The sequence below is a fragment of the Desmodus rotundus genome, chromosome 5 (assembly GCF_022682495.2).
Source record: "Desmodus rotundus isolate HL8 chromosome 5, HLdesRot8A.1, whole genome shotgun sequence".
Classification (NCBI taxonomy): Eukaryota; Metazoa; Chordata; class Mammalia; order Chiroptera; family Phyllostomidae; genus Desmodus; species Desmodus rotundus.
Genome location: NC_071391.1, coordinates 87,993,876 through 88,006,689, shown reverse-complemented (window position 1 = coordinate 88,006,689; position 12,814 = coordinate 87,993,876). Strand labels below are relative to the sequence as shown.

Genomic DNA, 12,814 nt, shown 5'->3' with positions numbered 1-12,814 from the left:
TTTGGTTTAAGCCTAGTGAGAGAGGGATCTAGTTGTGGGATTTATTGGAGTTGTAATTTTACATTTCTTTTTGTGGTTATTAATGGCTTTCTTCTCCCACTTGACTGTAAGCTCCTTGAGGGTGATTGGTTGTATAATTTTTTTCCTTATTTTCAAGGTCTAGCGCAGTGCTCACCTCAGGTAAGGCCCTTCCTTCATTTATAGAGTGAGTGAATCTTTTTTCCAGCCGACTCTCTTCTGCTGGAACTGTCCCAATTCACTGTCCCAATACAATTTATTGAATAACCCATATTTTTCCTCATTTTAGAAAACTACTTTATCTACAATTTCTCCAACAGAAACCTTGCAATTTCTTCTGATGTTTGGTTACATTTTTGAACTTTCGTAATTCATTGATTGTACTGTCTTTGCTTGCTTTAATACTGTACACTACAGCTTTAATTATTATAATTTTATAGTACTTACGGTATATTTGGAAGGATATTCTCAGACATTCTTAAGTATGTTATACCAGTTAGGGAAGCACTGTAATCTCCGTTAGTAAAACTTACTATCCCTTAGAAAACACTGATTTAATTTACTGATTAAACATTTAATCCATTGTGAGAGTCAGCCTGCAAAGTAGAAATGATTTTGAGGTATTACTTGCTGGAAAGCTATTCTAGGATATAAAATACTTAGTTCTGGCTTTTCACATCCTAAGTGTATTTTTGAAAGCTCTAATTTTAGCCCTGATTGGTGTGGTTCAGTGGACTGAGTGTTGGCCTGAGAACCAAAGGGTCGCCTGTTCGATTCCCAGTCAGGGCACATGCCTGGGTTGTGGGCCAGGTCCCCTGTAGGGTGAGTGTGAGAGGCAGCCATACATTGATATTTCTCTCCTTCTCTTTCTCTCTCCTTTCGCCTCCCTAAAAATAAATAAATAAAATCTTTATTAAAAAATTCTCATTTTATAATCTTGGCATCTCTAGAAAAACATTGTTTCTCACAATCTGTTAATGCAGGATACACAGAAAGGGTGGCAGAAAAGGCATCAAGAAGTTGTGTTGGCATCCAGCTGACATCAAAGCAGATAGTGGAAAAGAGATTGCTTAAAAGTGGTATACAGAATTCAGTTTAGTGACGTTGATTTCTCACCTTGTGCATTCCTTCCTGTGGCATGCAGTATTAGGTCAATTCATTGGCTCTAACTTGGGTGAAGTTCAGGTAACATTGCTAAATAATTATTTTCTTTTTCTTTAGTGCAGCCTTCTTTTCTCTGTGAAACATTAGAAATTCTTATGTCTGAAATAGGGCATTTTCTTGGGGTTTACTGTCATATATTATGAGGAAACCAACTTTAAGGTCCTATGAGTATAAGAGAAGTTTAAAGTAGAGAAATTTAATATCTGGGGAACAGAGCCAATGGAGCAAGGCAGACCTATTGTGATAAAGTCCTAATTTTCTTTTCAATTGGAACATTGGAGTGCTTCTAAATAACTTCTGTTGGGTTGGCCAAAAAGTTCATTTATTTTTTTTCCCTTCGAGGGTTCTAGTAGTATGCAGTTATCTTTAACTTGATTCAAAACAATTTTGTTAGATTGTATTGTGACAGCTGTCATTTCAGTGTGCATTTAAAAAAACTTACCAAAATTGGTGAATTTTTGTGCAGCCATTTTAATATTGAAGATGGAAGAAGATATGCAACATTTTTAGTGCATGATATTTTATTACTTCAAGAAAGGTAAAAAAGCAACTGAAACACAAAAAAAGATTGGTGTAGTGTATGGAAAAGGTGCTGTGACTGCTCAAATATGTCAAAAGTGGTCTGTGGAGTTTGTTGGTACTGTTGACCAAGTAAGTCTTTGCTGTGGGGGCTGTCTTATGCATTGGAAGATGTTTAGCAGGACACCTAGCCTCTACCCACTAGAAGCCAATAGTGACGTATTCATAATATCCAAATCAATAAAGTCATTGGTGAAAATTAAAAATGTCTTTTATGGAAAAAAACATAATGAACTTTTTGGCCAACCCAATAATTTATGAGTATATTTTCAGAAGATAACTCATTTTCTTTAAAAAAGAAAAAAAGGAAAAAAAGCAACTGTTTTGTCAAGCTCTTTTAGACTTTTCCTTAATAAGCCTAACCATAGATTTTAGAAGGATTAAAGGAGAAAAGTACTTAAATAAGGTTTGTTTGGGACCCTTCCTCTTCATCTTGGAATTAAGTACCACTGAAAATAACCCTTTGAATAAAGAGTTTCTGTGTGGCAGGAGTAACCGACTTACATGATTCTTCATTTTGCAAGTTTTCTGTTGGTGGAAAATTTGCCTACTTTTCTTTTAATTGTATTTTTTCTTTTTCTCAAAGCTAATCTTAACTGAGAGATTTTTAGGCAGTTAACTGCCCCAGCACACCAGTAAGCAGCTTGTTAGTAGATGTTATCTCCTGTTGATTAGTTACTCTTGAGATTTACTGTGCTTGCAAAAACACTTGTCTGTATTTGAGCTTTGGTAGGTAGTTGGCCTTTGTATTTGACTGAGGATTTGCTCCAAAGAAAGCAAATATTGAGTAGCTATTGGAAAAAGAGAAAAGGTAAAATGAGTCAACAAATTTATATATGCTTTCATTGAAGAGATTTACCTGTTAGAAAGCTTTCGTAGGCTTGACCTTTTTGCAATAAAGGCATGACCAGTGTTTCATTATGTATTCCATTGAGGTTTTGTAGCTTTGTGCCAGAAAGCAAGAACCAAGGTTGAGTGTGAAAGGAATATTCAGAGGATGAAGTTCATGGTCAACAAAGTACTACTTCATAGTCTTGGTCCCAAAATAACCTGTTTGCCACAGGAAAGCAAGAATGAAGGAAGCACTTTTGAGTGCTTTCTGTTTTCAGCAGTGTTTTAGGTCCTCTAATGGCATTGCAACATGATCAAAGTCATGTATGTTTAAGGCCATTATCATCTAAAATGTAAGTTTGGGAGAATGTTGCGTTGGTAAATTTTACTTAGCCCCATGAAAGAATTACTTTGCAAGGTTCAATGTTCGGAAGAGGTAGTTTTCTGCCAGATTAGGGGAAATTAACATAATTCACTTTTCCCTCAAAATGGGAATGGTCTGCATTGTGGCTATCTAATCGCTGTGGCTCAAATTAGTGATTTCCTTGGGTCCTGTGGTGAATCTTGTGTGATTAAGAGGCAGAATTCAGTCTTTGGTTCGGAAAAGTTAACATTGGGGTAGATCCCTGACCAGCCCTGAAGGCGGAAAATGTAACAGTTCAGAGGGCCCTTCTAGTATGAACCCTAAAGACAGTAAGTTGCAAGAGTTTACACATAGCATTGAGTGTGAAATGCATAGCAGATAGACACATCAATAGCAAGTCAGGAAGTGTGACTAGATGGAAAAATTAACTCTAGTCGCATGATGGAGTGAGAGCATGGAAGGGAACATTGTTTTAGGTGGTGTAATTGTGAGTGACGCTGAGGCTGGCTGAGGAAATGATATGCTGTCAGATATATGATCATCCTCATTAATGGTTCATACTATTTTTCACATATAGGGGTATGAAGAGATGTATTTCCTACCCCCATGTGGGGGAGTAGGGTCTCCAAATTTTAAAAGCTACAAAAGTGTGAAATGCAGATCCTGCCCATAATACCACATAGCCATCCAGAGTCTCTTTCCGTAGGCAGTTGGTATTATCAGTGTCTTACACATCCTGAGATATTTTATGTGTACGCCATTAAATGTGTATAACTGTTGACTGTAACCCTTCTTCTAAAACAAATTGTAAATTCTACACATTAGTCTGCATCTTTTTTCACTATCGTGTCAAGGATTATTACATATAACTGTAGAAGGAGCTTCATAATTAAAAAAATGTGCATTATTCCCATAATATGAAAGAATTTGTCATATTAAAAAAATTAGTACTCTTATAGATGGCTATTTCCAATTTTTTACTAATATAAATAATGCTAGAAGATTTAAAAAATATGTTAGGGTTTTATATTCAGAAGTAAATGTCAAATCAAATAGAAATTTGTTATGGTTATAAAAACATCTTAGATCTGTATAACATGCTCACAAATGTCTTATTTGAGTCTTACTGCAGTCCTGTGAGGTGAGCACAGCATTTCACACAGAAGTAAGTAGATACCCCTTCAGAACTACTTTGAGTGGCAGAGGTAGAGGTAGAGGTGGAAGGACCAAAATTTCTAACTCCTATTTGAGTATCTCTGCATACATCCCCACTTCAGTATCTGCTTTACCCCAAAAAGCAGATACTGAAGTGGGGATGTAGGGAAGTGGTGGTAGAATAAGATGAAATAAATCTGCGTGAGGCAAACTTGAGAGACAGAGGGATGTGCCTGTCATTCTAGAAATTAGGATCCTATTTGCCAGAAAACACCTGGCTATCAGCCTGTGACAGTCTTATATAAAAGCAAATAGGCATTTGCCGAGCATCATGGGTTGACTGCCATTTTGGAGTACAGTAGTAGGTATGGTAAGCCAAAACACGGGTCTCAAGAAACTGGGGACTTTAAGAGTTCTCTAGAATCGACTGGAGGCAAATGGTAGTCAAAATCTGTGAAGGGAACACATTTGGCCTAGGCCATAAAACAGAAACAGGCAATAGTGAAAACATTGGATTTTCTAGAGGCTTCAGAGTTGGGGGAAGGGCAATAGCATGCTAATGACAAAGATACAGCTGCAATGTTAATTTTGGCTGGAAGACTGAATATTGGGAGGGCCTTCTTCCTCTGGGGAGCAGGTAAAACTTTAAAAGGATAGGTAAGTCATCTCACTGGACTAGAGAGAGGATGATTCATGCTTTCATTGTATAGTTTACACTATTTGGAAACCTAAGGATAGGCCTGGTTATCAGCCTTGCATTGTAATTACTATCTGCTAAGTGCCTACTATGTTTTGGATACTTCATGTAATTCATGCTGTCACCAGAGGTGGATCCAAAATGGAGCCCCTAAGCACTCCGTGACCTGCAGGTTATTGACTTCGCTGGAAAGTATTCAAGATGAGTCTGAGTGAAAGTGGAAGCCAGTTTTATTTAAGTTGAGAGAAAGAGGCCAAGACTCAGGCTTCTGGAGATAGGATCATGGGGTGAGCCTGGGACAAGCCACCGTGGCCCCTCACAACCCTAACCCTACCTGCCTCCCCCACCCCCACTCCTCTATGTGCTCAGGGTGCCTCTTTGAAAGATTCTAAAGTGCGCAAGTGGATGCGGGCCAGCTTGCCAGTGATTTGTGTGCCAAGGTCAGCCAGTTCTCGGGAGTTTCTGTTTCCAGAGGCGGATGGTTCCCGAACTTTGTGGTGTAGAGGTCTCAGCCTTTTGGTTAGAACGAGCTCTAACAAGAACGAATATGATTCGTTCTGGAAGTGTCATGGTCTTTGTCGTTCTTAGGTCCCCCCACCCTTACGTGCAGTGCCAATTTTCATTATAATAATAATGGTATAATGAGCTATGGAGTGATTTTTCCAGTGAATTTTTCTTCCATCATAGATTGATCTGGTTTTAGCTAGTTTTTATTGACTTCTGCAACCACTGCAGTAATTTCTTCTGTTTCCCTTTGATCATGTTTGGAGGTAGGAGCTCTGGTGAGAGGACCTAGGGGCTTATTGGCCTATGATGTCCATTCCTACTTCCTCATTCCACTTGCAGATAGCTTTCTCTAACTTCTTTCTATCCTGCCTCAGTGCTAACCTCTTAACAGTTTTGCCAAGTATCTGTTGTTATACCTGTTTTGCTTTGAGGAAATTGAAGTTCAATTAGGTAACTTGTCCAAGGTCACAAACCTTTTTTGTTTAAAAAAAGTATTTATTTATTTGAGAAGGGGAATGGAAGGAGAAAAAAGGGGAGAGAAACACTGATGTGAGAGAGAGAAACATTGGTCGTTTGCTTCTTGTATGCACTCTGACCTCGGACCAAACACACACACAATGCAACCCAGGCATGTGCCCTGCCTAGAAATCAAACTGGTGACCTTTTGTTTTGTGGGGTGACCAACCAACTGAACCACGCTGGTCTGGGCCAAGGTCACAAACCTTTAAGTGGTAAAGCTGAAATTTATAAGTAGATCTATATGACTGTAAGACTTGTTCTTTTCATATACCAGGTGTTAGGCACCAAAATTGAACAGTGGAATTCTACTGCCATTGTAACAGTGTTAATATGTAACCAGACAACTTATCTGTTAGGATGATTTGGGCTGAAAGACTTTAAAAGGAATGCTAAGGAAAATAACCATTGGAAATGCTAAGAGCAAGCCAGACTCACTCTGAATATGCATATATGGTAATTTAAATTAAAGTAATGCACTTGCATTACATATGTAGCTTTAAGATAAATTCTCCAGTGTCCCCTTCCCCCATTAGACTGCAATTCCTAAAGTCCTTATATATAAAGGTAATATAGCTGTCACTGAAGATCCTAGCTGGTGGAAGCTAGGACCTGGAACTTTTTTGGGGGGAATGTCTGGGGAATCCAATACACATTGAGACTATCATAATCATAAATATACTCCTCCTATTTGTTAAGTCAAGGAGGTAAGAATCTCCTTGACTTAAATTTTAGTTTATAAATGTTAGGCCTGACTAGATTTTATTTGTACCCAATCCTTAAAATTATCCTGCAAAATATTGGAGAACACTTAATTGGGTAATACTTTAATGTACTTCCAATGACCATTGTAGAAGAGTGTTAACATGGGAGATTGACATTTTGGTGGAATAATGAGTTAGAAATGGTGATTCAGCATTAGTCACTGGCTTTTCTGCTGGGTTACACTCACCTGTCTTTTGCCTTAATTGTGGTGAGTCTCAGGCATTTGATTAACAGCTACCAAAGAAACTGACCTTACTAATAACCCAGTCACATTTCTAGATAGTAAAAATATTCAGGGGGAAGGGAGAATCATTCATCTGTATTGGCCAGTGGTGTTAGTTCTCTTCTGGAGGAATGTTAACACACTCTCCAGGTTATGCCCAATAACTTTACAAAGGTAAATGACCATCTTAGGAAAAAATAGCAATTTGCACTTTCAATTAGTATTCTTAAAAAGTGCAAACATGACAGAATGTGCTTTCTGGACATACTCGTTTTAGTACTTAATATTAGATTAGATCAGTTTGTATTTCTTTTGGTTGACTTTTTTTTTTGGTCCATTGAGGCATTTTATTTGCGCATGTGTATTACATCCCTAGAAAAAGAATCCCAGGATTTTCCCTCCTGTGTGTTTTCATCTTGCTTCTTCATGGTCCATGATGCCCGCTGAGGTTGTCAGTATAATAAAACCAAACTGATGGGATGGAAGCAGGTTGTTCTGCCATTTTTCTAGATCTTTGAGTTGCACATCAGATCTGGGGCTGATTACTCCACACTTGTTCAACCTGCCGGTGAGGTTCACAACAATTTTCCCAGCTCTGTGGTCATCAATAATTTCAAATTTGCTTCATCATCACAGTTAGAAACTGGACCATGGCTTTGGAATACGGCCTGATAAGAACCTGGCGTGTGCTTCTCTTTTCAGCATTGTTGATACTCTTGAGAGCATCACCCAGGACATTAATGTGCACCATTATGGTGGCATGGAAAGATGGCGGAAAGAGCTCTTTCCATTGACTTTTAAAACCATGCATGGTTTGGGGTCATTCTACCTGTTTTACCTAATTTCTCACCATTCTTTGTTTACTGTTTTATAAAATTGCCATGTTTATCTTTCATTTAAAAAATAATCTGTTCTCTGGAATGCCCTTTTCCCCTTCCTCTTTTCCCTTCCTTCTTCCTTCTGTTTCTCCTTTTATTCACCCAGAAATATTTGAGTGTGTACTGTGTTCCAGACACTATGCCAGGCACTGGGATGGAGTGGTGAGCAAGAGAGAGACATGTTACTAATTCCTACCCTGCCCTGCCTTCAAGGTTCAGCCCTTCTGACCTCTCACAGTTCTCTTTGACTTCTTTAGCCCTTGCTGACCCATCCCTGCTATGAGCTACATTACTTTAAATCTGATTCACAGAGTTTAGTGCTTATTGATATATCTCATACTGTAGGGTTAATTGTTGAAGTATCATATTGTCCTCTTATTAGCTAGAATGTATGTTTCTTTTTTACTTCCTAGACCTCCTTTTTTTTTTTTTTTCCTTTTTTTATTGAATTTATAGGGGCAACACTGGTTAACAAAATTACACAGGTTTCAGGTACACAATTCTACAACACATCATCTGTACGTGGTATTGTGTCTCTGTCTATCAGTGTTTATGCCCCTCTACCCTCCTCCACCCCCCTTCCATCCCTATCCCCATCCCCTCCATCACCACACTGTTGTTTGGGACCATGAGTTCTTTCTCTCTTTTTTCTTTTTTGCTCAGTTCCTCCAACCCCCAGCCAGCCCCTGCTGCCCCTGCCAACTGCTCTCATTCTGCTCTCTATGAGTCTGTCACTATTTTGCTTGTTAGTTCATTTTGTTCATTGGATTCCACATATGAATGAGATCATATGGTGTTTGTCTTTCTCTGCATGGCTTATTCACTTTGTTTAATGTTCTCCAGGTCCACCCATGCTGTTGCAAAGGGTAAGAGTTCCTTCTTTTTTTTATGGCCAAGTAGTATTCTGTTGTGTAAATGTACCACAGCTTTTTAATTCATAGAGTGTATGTTTCTTAAAGGCAGAGACTGTCATACAATTTTTTTTGTCCTCCATAATGCTGACCCAAGCAAGTTGTTAATAAAAGAGTTTTGATTCAGTCTGCTCTGCTTAATGTCCAAGTTACTAACTCTTGGGGTTTAGAAGTAGTTGTGCTGATTATACTTTCAAAGAAAGTCATTCCAGTTGTTTGCCTAACATTTGCTGCCTGCTTCTGTTAACCTGTGCTAAAAATTAATGAGAATGACCCCACCGATTCACTGTATGCATTTGAGCTGATTATTGCATAGCTTCTAATCTGGTTCCAATTATGACTAATGAGGGATGAATTTCATGGCGAAGGAATAGAGCTAACCTAATGCTGATCTCTTAGCACTATGCCTGTAATATTTTAGGCTTAAATGTCCTACCAAATATTAACTCACTTAAAACAGGAAGTGACAGCGTAATAACTTAAAATTTAAAATTGAGCTCCTACCCTGGCCGGTGTGGTTCAGTTGGTGGGAGTGTCGTCCTATAACCAAAGGGTTGTGGATTCAGTTCCTGGTCAGGGCACATCCCTAGGTTGTGGGTCGGATCCCTGGTCCAGGCGCATATGGGAGTCAGCCAATCAATGTTTCTCTTTCTCTGAAAGCAGTGAAAAAAAAAAGCAGTGGAAGAGGATAAAAATTTTTTTTTAAAGAATTGAGCCCCTTAGAAAGACTAATAGAACCCTGGCTGGTGCGGCTCAGTGTATTGAGTGCCAGCCTGTGAACTCAAGGGTCACTGGTTCCATTCCCAGTCAGCGTACGTGTCTGGGTTGTGGGCCAGGTCCCCAGTTGGGGGCATGTGAGAGGCAACTGATCAGTGTATCTTTTGCACATGGATGTTTCTTTCCTTCTCTTTCTCTCTTCATTCCCTTTTCTCTGAAAATAAATAAATCTTTAAAAAAGAAGGATTAATGGAAACAAAATAATCTTTTAATGGGGCCTATATTGTTTACATTTATGTGATATTTGAGTTCAAAACTCTGCCTGAGTAGTAAAGGAAATATGGCAACTTAACTGTGAAGGAAAAAAGGCTATGCCATGGAATTAAACGTTTTTCTGAATGTGTAAAAGCTCTGAGGTAAAGGCAGACTTCAGGATTGGGAATAAGAAGGGATATTTTCTTTATTAAGAAGGAAAGTAGAGGGTACTGGGAAAGGCAGTGCTCTTCCACCTACACTTAAAAATTAAGAAAGTAAGTGTTTGAAACTGAAGGAGTAAAAAGTCATGGAGTAGAGCAGGAGAGAGAAAACCATATTGCCTCCTGAAGTAATCTTAGATCCCGACTTGAACAAACCGACTGTTAAAAAATTATATGACAGTAGGGAGATTTGAATTGACAGGATATTCGACGTTAAGGAATTTTACTTTTTTAAAAAGCATTTTTTATTTTTAGAGATTTTCTTTATTTTAGAGAGAATAGAAGGGAAAGATAAAGAGAGGGAGAAAAACATCAGTGTGTGAGAGAAACATCAATTGGTTGCCTCTAGCACATGCCTCAACTGGGTACCAGGCCCACAACCCAGGCATGTGCCATGACCGGGAATTGAACCGGGAGCCTTTTGCTTTTCGGAACAACACCCAACCAACTCAGCCACACGGGCCAGAGTATTATCCTTTTTAGGTGGGGAAATAATATTGTCATATGTAGAAGAAAAAGTGCTTACCTTTTACAAATATATACTGAAGCACATATGGATGACATATTAAGATATCTGGGATCTTCTGGGAGAAGTGGTCAGGAGTGTAGATACAAATGTCTGTGTGTTTATAATTGTAGCTGGCTGATGGGTACAGGTGGTGCATTATACTCTTTCTTTCTACTCTTGCATATGTTTGAAAGTTTTCACAGTAAAAACTGAAAAAAAACAAGCCAAACAACTTGGTTATAAAACTGTCAAACCTTCCTTCTTCCAACTTAACTCCAGATGGGGCAGGTAAAAGCATAGATTTTTACTGATGTTGCCAAATGGAATGCAATTCAGATTTCTACCCTCTCAAGTATGTACTACAGCATCACTGAGAGAACAATGAACCCTAGTTAACTGTCTTCCTGACAGTGTGGTAAGTTACAGTGGGGCAGAAGTCATACTTCCATCTTTAAGTCTTTTCCTTTTTGTAGGTGAAGAAGTAAGATTTACAAAGCAAACCACAATTAGAGAATAGGAAAATATGGTTTAAAATTAAATATCCTATTTTATAGTGCTGATTAAGCACTAGAAATTCAGAGAAAGGAAAGAACATTTTGGGTTAGGGATAAGCTGAGTTTTTATTAATCCAGTGGACTTTGGGATCACCTGTATTTATTTATTTTTGATTTTGAGGGTACATTTATTAAAGCTGGGGACAGTGAAACAAAGGAAGAGCTTAGGGCAGAAGAAGCAACAGGAGAGAAGTCTAGGTAGTGCTGTGCTTTGGCTCCTTAGGAAAGAAGGAACACTATAGGAAAGAAGTGAGCCATGGCGGGGGCTGCTTTAGTTCACTGAAAAGTCATAGAAAACAGGGTCTTGGACACAGGTTCAGGGGGTAAATCTGGACAAGCTGAGGCTACCCACTGTTCCCCTGGTTGCAGGTCTTTTGGGAACCCTTAGAGTTTAGGAGATAAAAGTGAAAATGCATACCTGAGAGGGAAGAAAGGTGTGGGTGTGCTCCAGAGAGAGCCCATCTGGGATCACCTTTAAACAAAGAATAGGCAGTGGATTCCTGATGGTAGTTTGAGGACAGTATGTCCTAGGAAGGAAAACAGTATGTTTTGGCGAGAGTAGATGGATTTGGATTAATATATTTTAGATAGAGGGGATGGGGGCAGTTAATACAGGTTATGAATGTTTAGCTGAGATATTTGGGCTTGATATTATAGGTGATAGGGAGCCATTTTGGGGATTCATTTTTTACTTTTAATATACCTAATTATTACTTATTAATCTGATTTGATAATGTGTATTCTTAGTGGCATGCTCTTGCATGGAGAGTGTAACTTGACAGTATCACTCTTAGATTCTTTTTCATGTAAATATTTCATTTTTGTAGTGTCTGAAAGGGGCTGTTTAAGGACCACAATTAATATTTTTATTATTTCTTATTTTTAAAAAAGATTTTATTTATTTATCTTTAGAGAGAGGGGAAGGGAGGGAGAAAGAGAGGGAGAGAAACATCAATAGGTGATTGCCTCTTGCACATCCCAACTGGAGACCTGGCCTGCAACCCAGGCATGTGTGTCGGACTGGGAATCAAAACAGTGACCTTTCCGTTCTCAGACTGGCACTCAGTCCACTGAGCCACACCAGCAAGGGCTAACGTTTTTATTTTGAAAAGGGGAAGGGACACTGAGGCACTCAGAGTTAATGACCTTAATGAAGTGTGAGTGACTCAATGGTAGATCTGGATTCAGATTAGATATCTTGGGTTCTGAGCTCCAGCCCACTTTACTTATATTAAACGTCACTTTTTTTATATGGAAATGTTTTTATTTTTAAAAATATATTTTATTGATTATGTTATTACATTTGTCCCATTTTCCTCCCCTTTATTCCCCTCCACCTTGCATTCCCCCTCCCACCCACATTCACACCCCTTAGTTCGTGTCCATGGGTCGTACATATATCAGGGGTGTCAAACTTATTTTCACTGGGGGCCACATCAGCCTCGACGTTGCCTTCAAAGGGCCGAATGTAATTTTAGGACTGTATAAATGTAACTACTCCTTAACTACGGACAAGGTGCTGGGCCAGATAAAACAAGGTGGAGGGCTGGATTTGGCCCTCGGGTCTTGTATTTGCCACCTGTGATATAAGTTCTTTGTCTTCTACATTTCCTGTACTATTTTTAACCTTCCCCTGTCTATTTTGTACCTATCAATTATGCTACTTATTCTCTGTACCTTTTCCCTCCCCCCTTCTCACTGATAAATCTCCCTGTGATCTCCATTTGTGATTCTGTTCCTGTTCTAGTTATCGGCTTAGTTTGTTTTGGTTTGGGGTTTTTTTTTTAGGTTTGGTTGTTCATAGTTGTGAGTTTGTTGTCATTTTACTGTTCATAGTTTTGATCTTCTTGTTTTTCTTAGATAAGTCCCTTTAATACTTCATATAATAAGGGCTTGGATGACCTCCTTTAACTTGACCTTTTCTGGGAAGCATTTTATCTGCCCTCCCATT

The 12,814-nt window shown here is 38.7% G+C and overlaps 1 protein-coding gene and 1 pseudogene across 7 annotated transcripts in view; one reads left to right on the top strand and one right to left on the bottom strand.

Annotated features, from left to right (window-relative positions):
- The window catches only part of SIK3 (SIK family kinase 3), a 307,559-nt gene that overhangs the window by 16,071 nt on the left and 278,674 nt on the right, over positions 1–12,814 (top strand). The gene's annotated exons all lie outside the window — the stretch shown is intronic.
- LOC128781117 (small ribosomal subunit protein uS8-like) lies at positions 3,425–10,678 on the bottom strand (annotated as a pseudogene).